The 18,243-nt window shown below is 45.9% G+C and overlaps 1 protein-coding gene across 2 annotated transcripts in view; it reads right to left on the minus strand.

The window, feature by feature from the left end:
• The window catches only part of NUMBL (NUMB like endocytic adaptor protein), an 80,302-nt gene extending 76,768 nt beyond the window's left edge, over positions 1 to 3,534 (minus strand). The window contains exons 1-2 of one of the 2 annotated variants that reach the window (XM_077285582.1): positions 3,176 to 3,534; positions 1,211 to 1,537 (exon numbers count right to left, since the gene is read on the minus strand). The gene's annotated coding sequence lies outside the window, so the exon portion shown is untranslated. Of the gene's footprint in view, positions 1 to 1,210; positions 1,653 to 3,175 lie in introns of those variants that run through there. The other variant, XM_077285583.1, reaches the window with a different exon arrangement.
• Between the last annotated feature and the right edge of the window lie 14,709 nt (positions 3,535 to 18,243).

Consider the following 18,243-nt stretch of genomic DNA (forward strand, 5'->3'; position numbering starts at 1 on the left):
CATGGTGTTATAGAGAGGTATGGTAGGGCAGGTAATCTAGTGGTGTGGTAATGTATATAGAGGGGGCTCGGTGTTATAGAGAGGTATGGTAGAGCAGGTTGTGTATATAGAGGGGGCATGGTGTTATAGAGAGGTATGGTAGGGCAGGTAATCTAGTGATGTGGTAATGTATATAGAGGGGGCTCGGTGTTATAGAGAGGAGTGGTAGAGCAGGTAATGTATATAGAGGGGGCATGGTGTTTTGGAGAGGTATGGTAGGGCAGGTAATCTAGTGGTGTGGTAATGTATATAGAGGGGGCTCGGTGTTATAGAGAGGTATGGTAGAGCAGGTAATGTATATAGAGGGGGCATGGTGTTATAGAGAGGTATGGTAGGGCAGGTAATCTAGTGGTGTGGTAATGTACTGTATATAGAGGGGGCTCGGTGTTATGGAGAGGTACGGTAGGGCAGGTAATGTATATAGAGGGGGCTCTGTGTTATGGAGAGGTACGGTAGGACAGGTAAATCTAGTTGTGTTGGTAATGAGGGGGCTCGGTGCACTGCACACTGTCGTTTCTATACATGTATAATATCTGCAGCAACACACGCAGGCGTGCAGCACCTCGGCTGGCACATCTCAAGCCCTGGCACAGCGCCGCTCGTCGGCTCGGCCAAAAATCCATAAAATCAATGAAATCCCAGAACCAAAAACAGTTTGGCAGCTGCGATGAATCACAGAAAGGAGCCCCCCGACCTTCCGCTCCTCCCCAGCACACGCGTGGTTAATGCCTTCTCTCATAAGGCCACACACATACTGTATAGCGGATACTCACATACGGCAAGTGTGCCAACTCTGCCCCGGAACACCGGGGAGGCAAACACTCGTCATCTGCTGGGGGTAACGATGGGGGTCTGCGTGTATGCCTAGATATCCCTATGTGCACGCACTGGAGACACTGCAGGGGTTACATTGACTCCATTAAGACAAAAAAATACAAAAAATATATATATATATTAAAAAAAAAAATGAAAAAAATAAAAAGCACTGCGACCTACACGTATAATCCGCCACATCGTGCACTGAACACCTGCACACATCACGCCGCACAGCCCTCAGGTTCCCAGATGCAGAATTCAGCATCTGCCCACTGCCTTCCTGTAAATCCAGATGAAATGCCCCCCTGCCTCATTGATTAGGGAGAGCCCCCCAGTAATGCCACAGACCACTCACCAGAGACAGGAGGGCTCCCAGTCCAGGGTGGACGACTCCCAGTGCTCAGGGTCAGCAGGAGAACAATCCCAGCTCAGTCCTTCCCAGCGGAGAATCCCAAATGCAGCGACTCAGGCTCCTGCTTTGTTACCCATCAATCCACGCATGCTCCTTAGGAAGGATCCAATCACCATAGCTCCGCCCAGCTCCCTGCTGATTGGCTGCATGCAGCTTGAATATGCAAATCTGCCTTCTTTCCGGCCACCTCCTCGGCCTCCTCCTCTGTGACAGTGTCTTGGATTCCATCCTTGTGTTACAAAGTATCTGGCATCTGACGAATTCTTCCCCCTAAATTTAGAATCCGGAGGAAGAAGACAGGAAATTATGTCAATATCAATAAATATTTGGTAGATTTTTACATCATTGCTGAAGCAAAAAACAAACAAATAAAAAATTAAGAAAAAAAAAAATAAAACATATAATGTCTAAAGACAAGATTGTTTTTTGGGAAAATTAAATATTTTCATTTTTTTTTCTTATAGTATTTTTTTGTACAATTTACCCCTTGAAGGGGGTCGGGGTAAATGACGCTCTGGAGCGTGATGCAAATTTCCAATATATTTACTGTATCAATTCTTTGCACTTTTCAGGACCTCTGCTTGTCCAGGTCATGTGACGGGTGCACGGCACGTTACGGTCCACAGTGTGCCGATAGAGTGATCATTTTATGACAGCAAGCAGAGATCTTGAAAACGGTGATGAATTGACACAAACTAGATTGGAAAGTTGTAGGACTATTCATTGTACAACAAATGCCATCTTTACTGGCTGCAACCAAAATACCCCTTTAAATGTCATGCAATTATTCTCTGTTATCAGCTTTCGTTAATGATCCCTACTGGATCTACGAGCATTAGGGGTTCATTTCATCTGGTTGTGATGAGCGCCTAGTGACCATACAACTAGTCGGTAGGCGACCCTCGCACTTCTCTATATGGGGGTGCGAGCCAATTAAAGGGGTGAGCGACACATCTGATATGTGGATGTAATTAAATAGCAGTTGTGAAACTATAACTCCCAGCATGCTCTGATCACCAAAATAGCTGTCGGCGGTCCGGACTCTCACCAAAAAGCGATCCAAGGTATATGGCTGCCTTAGGATTCAACTAAAATAAAAAAATATAATGGCAGCTGCCAGGCATAGAAGGTTTCTTCACAGCCCTAAACGGCTGATAACAGGGAGCAACAGATTGCATTTCCAAGAACATACAAAACCTATGCAATGGACCGATCTTAAAGTGACAGGCGCGCCTCAATCAAAGGCTCCCTGCCCTATGGAAAAGATGCCATAAAGTGTCAGCAGCTCCACCTGCTGGCCAAGTTCTTAAATCGCACCTAACCCTGCCGGATGTCAATCATATATTACCATTTCTTCAGGTTTATGGTGAAACCGCTGCTCCATTCATAACCCAGTGCTTGGTGATCCCAGGTAGACCCAGAGACTAAAAAATACTGCAAACTTTGCCAAAACTTTCAGGTTTCCATAAAATACCTGCACAATTGCGCAAAACTTGTGCAACTTTTTTTTTTTTTTTTTTTTTTAAAGTTGCATTAGTTTAAATCAACCCAAAAAATGTGGAAACCCAAACATTGCCTGTAAAATGAAAAACATAAAAATCAAACATGAAAAATATATAACATTTTTAAAAAAGCGAAAAAAAAAACCCTAGACAAAAAAAAGCGCAAAAACAATAAAGAATCAGCTCTGTTTTGTTAGTTTTTTTAAATTAAAAAGATCAACAGATGACAAAATGTGACCACCCATCAAACAATCAGCTGTAATCTGCAGGAGACCATAACTGTAAATTAAGTTTACCTGCAGCGCCACCACAGGCAAAATGAAGTATTACACAATTCCGATGAAAATCAATGGTGTTAGCGGAATAATGCACTGATGTGTAAATGCGGGGTTCCCCTTTAGAATACCTGGTTGCTTAGTATAAGTCCCGACACATGATGATTAGCTCACTTTTCTCATGTGTGCGCGCCCCCCACCAGCATCCGATCATGTGGGGAGTCATGTCTACCGGGAAGTTACACAAGGGAAGACGATCCTGTCAATAGCTACAAATCTTCCAGAAATGGACGAGGAATGATCCAGACGTTGCAGGTGACAGGAGATATTTTCACCTTAAAATGGGAAGCGGATCAGACATGAGACCGGCGCGGCTCCAGCACCAGACCGCACTGTGGAAATTATCCAACAACAGGACAAAATCCCTAATCAAAGGCTTCCATTAAGAACATTTAAAAAGATGAAAATATTTTTAGGAAAAAAATCTATATTATTTACAGCAATTTTGAGCAAAAATTTGTGGCCTCATGATTAAATCTGTTTTTTTTTTTTTTAACTGATGGTCTGTGTTCAGAAATCACAATATGCACTGATCTGATCGTTTTTTGTTTTGTTTTTAGATCTGACTTTCCCATTAAACTTAATAGGAGTGTAAAAAAAAAAAAAAAAAAAAAAAAAATCATCCTTGTGGAATGCATAGCAATTCTTAACATTGGAAATTGTATTTAGTTTCCATACAGATGCTTTAAGGACGTGACTGCAGTCTTGTGACTCCTCAGAGTGCGCACTACACACGCTGTCAGGATTTTCCAGTGCCAAGAGCGGGCGGTCATGTGATTACAAGTATGCGATTTGCACATGTGCGGTCACATTCCGACTAGACGTGCCACACTAGGCCAGACGTCTAGACGGAATGTGGCCAGAAGTATGCAAATCTCATAGTTGCGGTCATGTGGCTCGCGACACTGATGAATCCTGACAGTATGCCATGCACGCACTGTGAGAATTCAGAAGCTTTCATTCCAACCCCTTTAATGATGCAGCTTAGCGCCAAAATTAACACATTCCCAGCGCTGAATGCGGCCCAACCATTGTCATAGGTTTCGTACACGGAACATCTGGACTAAAAAAAACAAACAAACAAACTGGAAAAGTTCCTTCCAATTAGACAGGATACTAATGGGATATTAAATCACATCTTTAGCCGAGCTATGGGAATATGACGTCATACCCCGCATACTGAAAGAACGGCATAGTGTAATGTCTACCAGGTCGGAACCGGACCCAGTCTCAAAAGCATTGGTGGGGGTGGTTGGGAATGGGAAGAAAGGTTTCGACGCACGTCATTTACTGGGTGAGGTTTGCACATTCCAGGCAGACATGAAATCCTTTCTACCTCTGATGTCCTTCCAATGTACCCATACAGACGCCCCCACACCGCTTCCTGGCAGTCTCAGAAGAGTTAAAGGATATTCCAGTATTCCAGACTCTGCACAAGGCAGCTGCTGGGAGCAAATTAAGGACAGGCTATGCTCTGGTCAGGGTGTGTTACATATGACTCACCTCGCTGGAGTCTGTGCACAAAGCTTCCGAGCTCACACATCGACACAGACAAAACAAAAAAACCTACAAATATGTTCATTGCCACCCAAATAGATAAATTCTCTAAAAAGGATTAGGAACGAAATATCTGCAACCAAAGGCCGCTCTATGCTGCTGCGACATCACTACACAATGCAGGTGAATGGGGTCACGTTGTAACCCGTAAGGTACCATGATAAAAAAAATCCACAAAAGTCAGAACCAGTTGGATTTTTTTGTGCGACTTGCTTGATGCAGTCCCGGTACTCTGATGGTCGCAATGTTATCCCAGTCACCCGTATTACACCACAATGCAGTGGCGGCATAGAGCAATCTTTGGATGGCCAAGCAGTGTGATGGCCAAAGTCACCATGTAGCTCCAGGCTAAAGTCAGGTTTACACTTTAGATAAAGGTCAGCAGTTCATGTGGCCAAACACATTAGATAAATACATGCTAATTTGGGCTGAGTGTGCATGTGTTCGCAATAGGAAGAAAGTGCCTACAGGGAAAAAGAAAATAAACTTTGTGGGATGAAGAGCTGCTGTGGTTGTACTATTGGCACTTTCTGAGAAGAGAAAAAGGAATATAAACTATAAAAAGAAATGTCAGTATAAATACATTCCTAAATACCTTTACCTAGCAAATTACACTTGTTTTCTTTAGGGAGGTAATCACTATAGTAAAGTGACCAGAGTCTTGTTACACTGACAGAAACCTATCCTAGAATGAGCAGCCTCTTCTTACCTCAGCACCCCTGGTATATCCAGTATTAGATCAGATAGACAGGGTGGACAGCAGTGTGAGCAGCCTCTTCTTACCTCAGCACCCCTGGTATCTCCAGTATTAGATCAGATAGACAGGGTGGAAAGCAGTGTGAGCAGCCTCTTACATCAGCACCCCTGGTGTCTCCAGTATTAGATCAGATAGACAGGGTGGACAGAAGTGTGAGCTGCCTCTTCTTATCTCAGCACCCCTGGAATCTCCAGCATTAGATCAGACAGACAAGGTGGACAGCAGTGTTAGCAGCCCCTTCTTACCTCAGCACCCTGGTATCTGCAACATTAGATCAGATAGACAGCAGTGTGAGCATCCTCTCCTTACCTCCGCACTCCTGGTATCTCCAGTATTAGATCAGATACAGGGAGAACGGCAGTGTCAGCAGCCTCTTCTTACCTCAGCACCCTGGCATCTCCAGAATTAGATAAGATAGACAGGGTGGCAGCAGTGTGAGCAGCCTCTTCTTACCTCAGCACCCCTGGAATCTACAGCATTAGATCAGATAAACAGGGTGGCCAGTAGTGTGAGCATCCTCTCCTTACCTCTGCACTCCTGGTATCTCCAGTGTTAGATCAGATAGACAGGGAGAACAGCAGTGTCAGCAGCCTCTTCTTACCTCAGCACCCTGGCATCTCCAGAATTAGATAAGATAGATATGGTGGCAGCAGTGTGAGCGGCCTCTTCTTGCCTCAGCACTCCTGGTATCTCTAGAATTAGATAAGTTAGACAAAGTGGATAGCAGGGTGAGCAGCCTCTTACCTCAGCAGTCCTGGTATCTCCAGTATTAGATCAGCCAGTATTAGATCAGATATACATGGTGGACAGCAGTGAGTGTAGCCTCTTCTTTCCTCAGCACTCCTGGCATCTCCAGTGTTGGATCAGATAGACAGGTTGGACAGCAGTGTGAGCAGCCTCTTCTTACCTCAGCACCCCTGGAATCTACAGAATTAGGTAAGATAGACAGGGTGGCAGCAGTGTGAGCGGCCTCTTCTTGCCTCAGCACTCCTGGTATCTCCAGAATTAGATAAGTTAGACAGGGTGGAGAGCAGGGTGAGCAGCCTCTTCTTACCTCAGCCCCCCTGGAATCTCCAGCATTAGATCAGATTGAGTGGACAGCAGTGTGAGCAGCCTCTTCTTACCTCAGCACCCTGGTATCTCCAGAATTAGATAAGATAGACAGGGTGGAGAGCAGGGTGAGCAGCCTCTTATCTCAACACTCCTGGTATCTCCAGTATTAGGTCAGATAGACAGGTTGGACAGCAGTGTGTGGCCTCCACTTACCTCAGCACCGCAGGTATCTCCAGTATTAGATCAGATAGACAGGGTGGACAGCAGTGTGAGCATCCTTTTCTTACCTCCGTACTCCTGGTATCTCCAGTATTAGATCAGCCAGTATTAGATCAGATATATATGGTGGACAGCAGTGTGAGTAGCCCCCTCTTACCTCAGCATCCCCAGTATCACCAGTATTAGATCAGATAGACAGGGAGAACGGCAGTGTCAGCAGCCTCTCTTTACATCAGCACTCTGGCATCTCCAGCATTAGATCAGATTAAAAAAAAGGAGGACAGCAGTGTGAATGGCCTCTTCTTATGATCTGCATTACCAGAAGTGGGGAGATAAATGGCATGATGTCTGAAAAAGCAGCGAAGGGACAGTGGCTGATCCATGGGACAGGATTCCCAGCAATCACTGACTAAAATAGATAGTAAGGCCAGTTTCACACAATTGCGGACCACTACGATAATTTTTTTCCGGCTCAGTAGTTGGGCCAGGATTTGCTATGTTTACACTTTCTTTAAGCTGGGCCTAGCCTGGAAGTAATAATGTCCCTGGACAGTTGGTGATTACGGTATAATAATGCCTATGGACATCTTGGGAAAAGAAAGTGGAATGCAGAGAGGCCAGAGGTGATAAGATGGTGGCGGAGGCGGTGATACAAGATTGGTCGTGGAGAGTTGTAGCATGATCAGTAAATGAGCACAGATTCTTCTCCGTGAGTCAACACTGACCCCGTACTCCCCTTTGCTCAGTCAGTTCTTTTTCTTTCTTACAGTTAAATGGGTTTTCAAACCTTTTCATAAAGTTAGCTTCTGGGAATCCGGTTACAGTAAATCCATTGTGCCTTGGTCACTGACCCTCGCCAAGTGAACTTCACTACCCTGCAGGGTTTTGTGCGCAGCATTAAATCCTGCCAGAGAGCGAGGCGTCTGAGAACCTCCATCACTCTCCTCTACTGCTGTGAGACGTACACAAAGACGGCCTCAAAGACTCGCGCAGACTTGGATTACCGCAATATCTAAATAATACATGAAGGTATAGGAGTTCAGAAATTCACAATGAACATTTATTTTAGGGTTTAGGGACCAGAAGAAGTCATAGAAAGTATGGGAAATGTTCTGGATCCAAAAAAGGCAAAAACCAGGCATGAAGCCAGAGATCTGACAACAGGGTGGACCAACTCGGAAGAACTATAAGGGTGTGTTCACATTGATGTTTTAGTGGAAATTCTCCAAAATTTTCCTCAGGAACTTGAAAGTTTCAGCTCCAAAAACATGGCAAGAAGAGTCGGTGTGAACAAGCTCTTAGGGTATGTGCTCACAGAGCTTTTTGAGTCAAAAATCATTATTTTTCTAGTGGAATCCACTTCAGCAAACGCTCCTTAATTGGGGAGTTTTTCATTTCCTGAAGCCGTTTTTAAGAGTTTTTCAAGCGTTTTAGGAGTTTTTTTTAGAGGTTTTTTTTGTAGTCTTCTAATGGGACAATGCTTAGTTTGGAACAGATTCCGTTTGGAGATGTGTCAAATATGTTACTGTACATGCACTTTTTTTTCCCACCAAGCGTTTCTCAAAACCTGAAAAAGACTGAACAGCAAAGTGGGTTTACAATAAGTGAATAGAAAGAGACTTTTCAGGCATTTAATGGACCAGCATGAAAAACTCCTTTAAAACCAGGCTAAAGCATTACAAGGAAGCAGACCAGTTCTGCTGGGGCTTGACCGCCACTTCTGTCACATGATGTCCAACATGTCTGGTGACATAAAATGCCAAATTCAAGAGATTACATTGCAAAACTTCAATCCTTCCTCATGTTTTAATGCAGATCATATGATGACGTCTTTAAATGGCGACTCTCTATGATCACTTCTTCCCCATATTTTTTCCCTGATCATGTTACAAGCCTTGTAAAGGGTTGGACATTGACTTATAGGGTAGATACCTCCAAGGTGGTACTTAAAAACTAGTTTCTTTTGATACGCAAGAGCTAAATTTCCATACTTCTCTCCCATGGAACTCTGAATACAAGATTCCATACTCAGCCAGTTTCTATAATGCGATCAGTATTTTCCGCCACCACTCACTGACGAATGTCTGTGGTTAATTACAGTGGCTTGAGAAAGTATTCACCCCCTTGGCATTTTTCGTGTTTTGCTACCTCACAACCTGGAATTTCACTTTTTTTGAGGGTTTGCATCAGTTCATGTAAAGAACACGCCTACAACTGTGAACCTTTGTGTGAAGAATCCAGATTGTATCTTAATTTCCCAGACAACCATGTTTTTGTAAAACCAAAAGAACTGGCTTTTTATCTGTATATTGGCTTGTGAATTTAACCCCTTCACGACCTTTGACGCATACGCTGCGTCATGAAAGTCGGTGCCAATGCGACCTATGACGCAGCGTATGCGTCATGGAGGGATCGCGCTCCTGCAGATCGGGTGAAAGGGTTAACTCCAATTTCACCCGATCTCCAGGAACAGGGGGAGTGGTGCTTCAGCCCAGGGGGGGTGGCTTCACCCCCTCGTGGCTACGATCGCTCTGATTGGCTGTTGAAAGTGAAACTGCCAATCAGAGCGATTTGTAATATTTCACCCAAAAAAACGGTGAAATATTACAATCCAGCCATGGCCGATGCTGCGATATCATCGGCCATGGCTGGAAAACCTAATCTGCCTCCCCCCCACCCCACCGATCGCCCCCCCAGTGCTCCGTTACGTGGCCGCCCCCCTAATTCGTCCTGTCCGCTCCTCCGTCCACCTGTCCGCTCCCCCCGTGCTCCGGTGCCCCCTCCCTGTGCTCCGGTCCCCCCCCCCCATGATCCGATCACCCCCCCTTCATACTTACCTGGCCTCCCGGTGTCCGTCCGGCTTCTCCATGGGCGCCGCCATCTTGCAAAATGGCGGGCGCATGCGCACTGCGCCCGCCGGCTGGCAGATTCGTTTCAGATGTATTTTGATCACTGCGATATAGCCTATCACAGTGATCAAAATAAAAAAATAAGTAAATGACCCCCCCTTTATCACCCCCATAGGGACAATAATAAAAATAAATAAAATATATATATTTTTTTTTCTGCTACGGTTAGGGTTAGAACTAGGGTTAGAATTAGGGTTAGAATTAGGGGTAGGGTTAGGGGTAGGGTTAGGGCATGTGCACACAGTGCGGATTTGGCTGCGAATCTGCAGCGGATTGCCGCGGATCCGCAGCGGATTGCCGCGGATCCGCAGCGGATTGGCCGCGGATCCGCAGCGGATTGGCCGCGGATCCGCAGCGGATTGGCCGCGGATCCGCAGCGGATTGGCCGCTGCGAATTCGTAGCAGTTTTCCATCAGGTTTACAGTACCATGTACACCTATGGAAAACCAAATCCGCTGTGCCCATGGTGCGGAAAATACCGTGCGGAAACGCTGTGTTGTATTTTCCGCAGCATGTTAATTTTGTGCGGATTCCGCAGCGTTTTACACCTGTTCCACAATAGGAATCCGCAGGTGAAATCCGCACAAAAAAACACTGGAAATCCGCTGTAAATCCGTAGGTAAAACGCAGTGCCTTTTACCTGCGGATTTTTCAAAAATGGTGCGGAAAAATCTCACACGAATCCGCAAAGTGGGCACATACCCTTAGGGTTAGGGTTGGAATTAGAGTTAGGGTACCGTCTCACAGTGGCACTTTGATCGCTACGACGGTACGATCCGTGACGTTCCAGCGATATCCATACGATATCGCTGTGTCTGACACGCAGCAGCGATCAGGGACCCTGCTGAGAATCGTACGTCGTAGTAGATCGTTTGGAACTTTCTTTCGTCGCTGGATCTCCCGCTGTCATCGCTGGATCGTTGTGTGTGACAGCGATCCAGCGATGCGTTCGCTTGTAACCAGGGTAAACATCGGGTTACTAAGCGCAGGGCCGCGCTTAGTAACCCGATGTTTACCGTGGTTACCAGCGTAAAAGTATAAAAAAAAAAAAACGTACATACTCACATTTCAGTGTCCTTCAGGTCCCTTGCCGTCTGCTTCCCGCTCTGACTGTCTGCCGGCCGGAAAGTGAGAGCACAGCACAGCAGTGACGTCACCGCTGCGCTCTGCTCTCACTGTACGGCGGCACTCAGTCAGAGCGGGAAGCAGATGGCAAGGGACCTGAAGGACACCGAAATGTGAGTATGTAAGTTTTTTTTTTTTTTTACTTTTACGCTGGTAACCACGGTAAACATCGGGTTACTAAGCGCGGCCCTGCGCTTAGTAACCCGATGTTTACCCTGGTTACCCGGGACCTTGGCATCGTTGGTCGCTGGAGAGCGGTCTGTGTGACAGCTCCCCAGCGACCACACAACGACTTTCCAACGATCACGGCCAGGTCGTATCGCTGGTCGTGATCGTTGGTAAATCGTTATGTGAGACGGTACCCTTAGGGTTGGAATTAGGGCTAGGGTTGGAAATAGGGTTAAGATTAGGCTTGTGGTTAGGGTTAAGGATAGGGTTAGGGTTGTCTTGGGGTTACAGTTGTGGGTAGGGTTGGGATTAGGGTTAGGATTGGATTTAGGGTTACGGGTGTGTTGGGGTTAGGGTTGTGGTTAGGGGTGTGTTGGGGTTAGGGTTGTGATTAGGGTTATGGCTACAGTTGGGATTAGGGTTGGGGGTTAGTGTTGAAGTTAGAATTGAGGGGTTTCCACTGTTTAGGCACATCAGGGGTCTCCAAACGCAACATGGCGCCACCATTGATTCCAGCCAATCTTGCGTTCAAAAAGTCAAATGGTGCGCCCTCCCTTCCAAGCCCCGACGTGCGCCCAAACAGTGGTTTACCCCCACATATGGGATACCAGCGTACTCAGGACAAACTGTGCAACAACTATTGGGGTCCAATTTCTCCTGTTACCCTTGCAAAAATAAAAAATTACTTGCTAAAACATAATTTTGAGGAAAGAACAATTATTTTTTATTTTCACGGCTCTACGTTATAAACTTATGTGAAACACTTGGGGGTTGAAAGTGCTCACCACACATCTAGATAAGATCCTTTTGGGGTCTAGTTTTCAAAATGGGGTCACTTGTGGGGTGTTTCTACTGTTTAGGCACATCAGGGGCTCTGCAAATGCAACGTGACGCCCGCAGACCATTCCATCAAAGTCTGCATTTCAAATGTCACTACTTCCCTTCCGAGCCCTGACGTGCGCCCAAACAGTGGTTTACCCCCACATATGAGGTATCAGCGTACTCACAACAAACTGGGCAACAAATATTGGGGTCCAATTTCTCCTGTTACCCTTGTGAAAATAAACAATTGCTTGCTAAAACATCTTTTTTGAGGAAAGAAAAATTATTTTTTATTTTCACGGCTCTGCGTTGTAAACTTCTGTGAAGCACTTGGGGGTTGAACGTGCTCACCACACATCTAGATAAGTTCCTTGGGGGGTCTAGTTTCCAAAATGGGGTCACTTGTGGGGGGTTTCTACTGTTTAGGCACATCAGGGGCTCTGCAAACGTAACATGATTCCCGCAGACCATTCCATCAAAGTCTGCATTCCAAATCGTCACTACTTCCCTTCCGAGCCCCGCGATGTGCCCAAACAGTAGTTTACCCCCACATATGGGGTATCCGCGTACTCAGGAGAAACTGGACAACAACTTTTGGGGTCAAATTTTTCCTGTTACCCTTGGGAAAATTAAAAAATTCTGGGCTAAAAAAATATTTTTGAGGAAAGAAAACACATTTTTTATTTTCACGGCTCTGCGTTATAAACTTCTGTGAAGCACTTGGGGGTTCAAAGTGCTCACCACACATCTAGATAAGTTCCCTTGGGGGTCTAGTTTCCAAAGTGGGGTCAATTGTGGGGAGTTCCTACTGTTTAGGCACATCAGGGGCTCTGCAAATGCAACGTGACGCCCGCAGAGCATTCCATTAAAGTCTGCATTTCAAAACGTCACTACTTCCCTACCGCTCCCCGACGTGTGCCAAAACAGTGGTTTACCCCCACATATGGGGTATCAGCGTACTCAGGAGAAACTGCACAACAACTTTTGGGGTCCAATTTCTCCTGTTACCCTTGGGAAAATAAAAAATTGTGGGTTAAAAAATCATTTTTGAGGAAAGAAAAATAATTTTATATTTTCATGGCTCTGCGTTATAAACTTCTGTGAAGCACTTGAGGGTTCAAAGTGCTCACCACACATCTAGATTAGTTCCTTGGGAGGTCTAGTTTCCAAAATGGGGTCACTTGTGTGGGAGCTCCAATGTTTAGGCACACAGGGGCTCTCCAAACGCGACATGGTGTCCGCTAATGATTGAAGCTAATTTTCCATTCAAAAAGCCAAATGGCGTGCCTTCCCTTCCGAGCCCTGCCGTGCGCCCAAACAGTGGTTTACCCCCACATATGGGGTATCATCGTACTCAGGACAAACTGGACAACAACATTTGGGGTCCAATTTCTCCTATTATCCTTGGGAAAATAAAAAACTCCGGGCTAAAAATCATTTTTGAGGAAAGAAAAATATTTTTTTTATTTTCATGGCTCTGCGTTATAAACTTCTGTGAAGCACCTGGGGGTTTTAAGTGCTCACTATACATCTAGATTAGTTCCTTGGGGGGTCTAGTTTCCAAAATGGGGTCACTTGTAGGGGAGCTCCAATGTTTAGGCACACAGGGGCTCTCCGAACGCAACATGGTGTCCACTAACGATTGGAGCTAATTTTCCATTGAAAAAGTCAAATGGCACGCCTTCCCTTCCAAGCCTTGCCGTGCACCCAAACAGTGGTTTACCCCCACATATGAGGTATCGGCGTACTCAGGAGAAATTGCCCAACAAATTTTAGGATCCATTTTATCTTGTTGCCCATGTGAAAATGAAAAAATTGAGGCTAAAAAAAATTTTGTGTGAAAAAAAAAGTACTTTTTCATTTTTACGGATCAATTTGTGAAGCACCTGAGGGTTTAAAGTGCTCACTATGCATCTAGATAAGTTCCTTGGGGGGGTCTAGTTTCCAAAATGGGGTCACTTGTGGGGGAGCTCCAATGTTTAGGCACATAGGGGCTCTCCAAACCTGACATGGTGTCCGCTAATGATGGAGATAATTTTTCATTCAAAAAGTCAAATGGCGCTCCTTCCCTTCCGAGCCTTACCATGTGCCCAAACAGTAGTTTACCCCCACATATGAGGTATTGGCGTACTCAGGAGAAATTGCCCAACAAATTTTAGGATCCATTTTATTCTGTTGCCCATGTGAAAATGAAAAAATTGAGGCTAAAAGAAAATTTGTGTGAAAAAAAAGTACTTTTTCATTTTTACGGATTAATTTGTGAAGCACCTGGGGGTTTAAAGTGCTCACTATGCTTCTAGATAAGTTCCTTGGGGGGTCTAGTTTCCAAAATGTGGTCACTTGTGGGGGAGCTCCAATGTTTAGGCACACGGGGGCTCTCCAAACGCGACATGGTGTCCGCTAAAGATTGGAGCCAATTTTTCATTCAAAAAGTCAAATGGCGCTCCTTCCCTTCCGAGCCCTGCCGTGCGCCCAAACAGTGGTTTACCCCCACATATGAGGCATCAGCGTACTCACGACAAATTGGACAACAACATTCGTGGTCCAGTTTCTCCTTTTACCCTTGGGAAAATAAAAAAATTGTTGCGAAAAGATCATTTTTGTGACTAAAAAGTTAAATGTTAATTTTTCCCCTATTTGTTGCTTCTGCTGCTGTGAAACACCTGAAGGGTTAATAAACTTCTTGAATGTGGTTTTGAGCACCTTGAGGGGTGCAGTTTTTAGAATGGTGTCACTTTTGGGTATTTTCAGCCATATAGAACCCTCAAACTGACTTCAAATGTGAGGTGGTCCCTAAAAAAAATGGTTTTGTAAATTTTGTTGTAAAAATGAGAAATCACTGGTCAAATTTTAACCCTTATAACTTCCTAGCAAAAAAAAAATGTATTTCCAAAATTGTGCTGATGTAAAGTAGACATGTGGGAAATGTTATTTATTAACTATTTTGTGTCACATAACTCTCTGGTTTAACAGAATAAAAATTCAAAATGTGAAAATTGCAAAATTTTCAAAATTTTCGCCAAATTTCCGTTTTTTTCACAAATAAACTCAGAAATTATCGACCTAAATTTACCACTAACATGAAGCCCAATATGTCACGAAAAAACAATCTCAGAACCGCAAGGATCCGTTGAAGCGTTCCTGAGTTATTACCTCATAAAGGGACACTGGTAAGAATTGCAAAAAATGGCAAGGTCATTAAGGCCAAAATAGGCTGGGTCATGAAGGGGTTAAGTGTTTATGTCTGGTGGGTCAAGAAGATAGACTTGCCAACTGATATACTATCCAACATACTGTGTAAAGGTACCTTCACACTGAGCAACTTTACAATGAGAACGACAACGATCCGTGACGTTGCAGCGTCCTGGATAGCGATCTCGTTGTGTTTGACACGCAGCAGCGATCTGGATCCCGTTGTGATATCGCTGGTCGGAGCTAGAAGTCCAGAACTTTATTTGGTCGTCAGGTTGGCGTGTATCGTCGTGTTTGACAGCAAAAGCAACGATGTCAGCAATGTTAAACATGGAGCTAACGACCTGTGAGAACGATAAGTGAGTCGCCGTTACGTCACTGGATCGCTCCTGCATCGTTCTGGAGCTGCTGTGTTTGACGTCTCTACAGCGACCTAAACAGCGACGCTCTAGCGATCGGCTCGTTGTCTATATCGCTGCAGCGTCGCTAAGTGTGACGATACCTTAAAGGTACCTTCACACTAAGCGACGCTGCAGCGATACAGACGATGTTGATCGCTGCAGCGTCGCTGTTTAGTCGTTGTGTGGTCACTGGAGAGCTGTCACACAGACGGCTCTCCAGCGACCAACGATGCCGAAGTCCCCGGGTAACCATCGGGTTACTAAGCGCAGGGCTGCGCTTAGTAACCCGATGTTTACCCTGGTTACCACTGTGAAAGTAAAAAAAAAAACCACATACTCACATTCCGGTGCCCGGCGTCCGCTTCCCTGCACTCCTCCTGCACCCTGTGTCAGCGCCGAACATCTCCCACAGAGCAGAGCGGTGACGTCACCGCTCTGCTTTACGGCCGGCACTTACACAGGATGCAGGAGGAGTGCAGGGAAGCGGACGCCGGGCACCGGAATGTATGTGTTTTTTTTTTTTTACATTTACAATGGTAACCAGGGTAAACATCGGGTTACTAAGCGCGGCCCTGCGCTTAGTAACCCTATGTTTACCCTGGTTACCAGTGAAGACATCGCTGGATCGGTGTCACACACCGATTCAGCGATGTCAGCGGGAGATCCAGCGACGAAATAAAGTTCTGGACTTTCAGCTACGACCAGCGATCTCACAGCAGGATCCTGATCGCTGCTGCGTGTCAAACACAACAATATCGCTATCCAGGACGCTGCAACGTCACGGATCGCTATCGTTATAAAGTCGCTTAGTGTGAAGGTACCTTAAGTCTGTAATAATGACTGTACATAGAGTGTGTTAAGCTTTCTTTATTGATGTGTGCTTATATGCTAATAGTGCTACTTAATCCCATCACCATTGTTTACCTTATCTTGATGTTGGACTGAAAGACCCTGGGTAATTCTAAAAATAGCTTACATGCCTTGGGTATAAAAAGACTCCGAGATCACATCCTGGGAGACTGAAGTAAAGGCCCCGTCACACACAGCGACGCTGCAGCGATACAGACAACGATGCCGATCGCTGCAGCGTCGCTGTTTAGTCGCTGTGTGGTCGCTGTCACACAGACCGCTCTCCAGCGACCAACGATGCCGAGGTCCCCGGGTAAACAGCGTAAAAGTAAAAAAAACAAACAGTACATACTCACCTTCGCGTCCCCTGGCGTCCGCTTCCTGCACTGACTGAGCGCCGGCCCTAACAGCAGAGCGGTGACGTCACCGCTGTGCTGTGCTTTCACTTTACGGCCGGCAGTCAGTCAGTGCGGGAAGCAGACGGCAAGGGACCTGACGGACACCGGAATGTGAGTATGTAGTTTTTTTTACATTTACGATGGTAACCAGGGTAAACATTGGGTTACTAAGCGCGGCCCTGCGCTTAGTAACCCGATGTTTACCCTGGTTACCAGTGAAGACATCGCTGAATCCGTGTCACACACACCGATTCAGCGATGTCAGCGGGACCTCAACGACCAAAAAAAGGTCCAGGCCATTCCGACACGACCAGCGATCTCACAGCAGGGGCCTGGTCGCTGGTACGTGTCACACATAGCGAGATCGCTACTGAGGTCGCTGTTGCGTCACAAAACTTGTGACTCAGCAGCGATCTCGCTATGTGAGACGGGGCCTTAACACAGAGCTATCAGCCAGACACTCTGCAAACCACCCAACAGACAATAGAAAGGACTGCAGCCAATTCATCATGGCACCATCACGAGGGACACTGATCTATGATTCTATAGGAAACAACCCAGGGGTTTTCGGCTCCGGTTGGAAGGACACAGATCTGATCCAGTAACCATCTTTGAACCATGGATCTGTTTGGAGAAAGCCAGGGTTGGGACCCGCTGGTCGCCTGGTTCCATGGAGATGGTCAGACAAGCCAGGTGGTGACTCTCGTGTCAACTGGCTTTGGACCTTGTATGGACAGTTCTTGGTCATCTCCCTATGCTTGTCGTTACCCCTTCTCTGTGCGTTCATCCACAGATGGAGTAGCGACCCTGGGAGCTCTGACATCGTGTCAACTGGCTTTGGACCTTGTATGGACAGTTCTTGGTCATCTCCCTATGCTTGTCGTTACCCCTGCTCTGTGCGTTCACCCACAGATGGAGTAGCGACCCTGGGAGCTCTGACATAACATCTACGATTATTTCGACGAGTCAGCAGAAGGGTGAGGCCCTGTAATGTGCACCATCTTCGGGTAATTGGTGGGAGTGTTCTGTTTGCCATTGTGTGCTGTGGTTCAATAAAGTATTGCCACACTGTTTTACCTTAACCCTGTGTTGTCTGTGTAGTGTATTGCCCACTGGGAGATAGAGCGGGCGTTCAGTGGTATGAGCCATGGCTCATGCAGTCTTGCTAAAGACAGCCAGGCCAGCGGACGAGAGCACCCACTGACCCCGTTTCTCCACACTTTGGTCTCTGTGTTCCCTCTCTGATTAATGCCCTCCTTGCCCGAGATGAGTTTTGGCGAGCGGCCCTCTCTTGGCAGGTTTGTTGTGGTACCGAGTAATTTCCATTTGATGATAATGGATTTGATGGTGGTCTGGGGGATCATCAGAGATTGGGAGATTTTATTATAACCCAACCCTGACTTGTTCTTCTCAACAACTTTGTCCCTGACTTGTTTGGAGATCTCCTTGGTCTTCATGATGTTGTTTGGAGATCTCCTTGGTCTTCATGATGTTGTTTGAAGATCTCCTTGGTCTTCATGATGTTGTTTGAAGATCTCCTTGGTCTTCATGATGTTCTTTGGAGATCTCTTTGTCTTCATGGTGGTGTTTGGTTAGTGCTGCCTCTTGTTATTGGTGTTGCAGCCTCTGTGGCCTTTCAGAAAAGGTGAAGTGTATATACACTTATATTACACAGAGGGAGATGTCCTG

The sequence above is a fragment of the Ranitomeya variabilis genome, chromosome 2 (genome assembly GCF_051348905.1).
Source record: "Ranitomeya variabilis isolate aRanVar5 chromosome 2, aRanVar5.hap1, whole genome shotgun sequence".
Lineage (NCBI taxonomy): Eukaryota > Metazoa > Chordata > Amphibia > Anura > Dendrobatidae > Ranitomeya > Ranitomeya variabilis.